Source organism: Aplysia californica, unplaced genomic scaffold (assembly GCF_000002075.1).
Source record: "Aplysia californica isolate F4 #8 unplaced genomic scaffold, AplCal3.0 scaffold00233, whole genome shotgun sequence".
Classification (NCBI taxonomy): domain Eukaryota; kingdom Metazoa; phylum Mollusca; class Gastropoda; order Aplysiida; family Aplysiidae; genus Aplysia; species Aplysia californica.
Genome location: NW_004797503.1, coordinates 632029 through 633525, shown reverse-complemented (window position 1 = coordinate 633525; position 1497 = coordinate 632029). Strand labels below are relative to the sequence as shown.

General features: G+C 42.9%; 1 protein-coding gene across 1 annotated transcript in view; it reads left to right on the top strand.

Moving 5' to 3' along the window:
• Nucleotides 1-1497, top strand: part of LOC100533315 (glutamate receptor subunit protein GluR6) — a gene marked incomplete in the record, with an annotated part of 155594 nt that overhangs the window by 1040 nt on the left and 153057 nt on the right.

Sequence of the window (1497 nt, the reverse complement as noted above, 5' to 3'; positions counted from 1 at the left end):
GGGTGCTATAGTTTGGTTTGAGTTGCGGATGTTTGTTTTAGCCAAGTTTCAATCTCTTAGACTTGTTTGATACAGCGGCCCGGCATCTGTGGTGTAATGGGTAGACACTTCGCTGTCGCACGCAGAAGATCAGAGTTTGATCCTCGTGTGGGGATGTGAGGAGGAAATAAATATGTCAGACAGCGTGGTGAAATCAGGCGCTCGTCAAAATAAGGACAGTGAAGAAACTGGCACTTTTCCACAGGTTTTGGAACTTTTTTCAAAATTTTATTTTTTGGCTCAACATCTTTTATGCCCATTAGGGAACACATTTATGTGTGGATTTTACGGAAAAATGTTGATGAAAGGCATAGAAGAGGTAAATTTTCTGTTTCCACTAACTATCAAGCTTAGGAAATCACTCACATTTGGTGGCCATTTTCTCGCTAATTTTACCTCTGAAACAAGGCGACCCCCACCTTCTTCAATCGCAAATAGGTCGACTTTTATTCAAGCTAGACGGATACTTTTTTCTTTGAAAGCAAGGCAAAGGAATAAGCTTTCAGATGATATCAATAACTCCACATGCCCAAACATTGACGAGCGTCTGATTCCACCACGCTGTGACACATATGTATCAAGTATCTCGGTCTTTCTTTTGGGACATTGTGTCTCCCCCCGCCCCCAGGCTTGGCCCTGACAGGCAGGGTCGAAGCCGGACTCCTAAATTCTACAAACTGAGCTGATGGGGCCGTAAAACAAATTGTAATATGCTCAGAAACAAAAGGAACGCGATGAACTAAAACATGAATAAAACACACGACACTCAACAGGAGTTTGTCATGTGTAAATGAAACTTTAATTCGTTCAATTTACACAGCGATGAAAGTGTACATAGGTGGCTGTTTTAGTGGGGGGGGGGGGTTTAGCCTCGCCGTGTTAGTTCTGTGACCTTGGCCTTGGGCCAGAAAGTCTGAAGTACTGTGTGCGACTTCCGTTGGCTGCAACAACAGCTCTGCGTCTTCGACGCATATAATTTACGAGAGTGCTTATTTATTGTCGACCTGAGGATACAAACTACATAGAGTTTAGTGGGAATGGGAAGAGAAACACGAAAAGAACACAAACCATGACACTTTCTGAGGCCTTGGGCTTATTTTAAAAACATTTTTTTAAAAGGGAGAAGTAAGTGTTCTACGGCGCTCGAAACTGCATAAAGTCATTTTATTATGATCGCGCGGGACACTTGAAACATTTTCAGTTGGTAGAGCATTTAAAAAAATTGAATTTTCCCGGGTAACGAACACAGCCAACTCTTATCGACTTTGGACCATGAAGGGATTTTTAACGTGCGCAACCTGCACACAGAACATCAGAAACTTTTCGCCCTAGTCCGAGAAGCCTAGGTGTAGATCTTTCCTACAGTAAAATTAGGCGTGTGACTGAAAGACAGAAGTAAGAAGGAGCCAAGGAGTAGCAGTAGATAGGCTGTAAAATGAGTCAGGAGCCGAGAAAAGG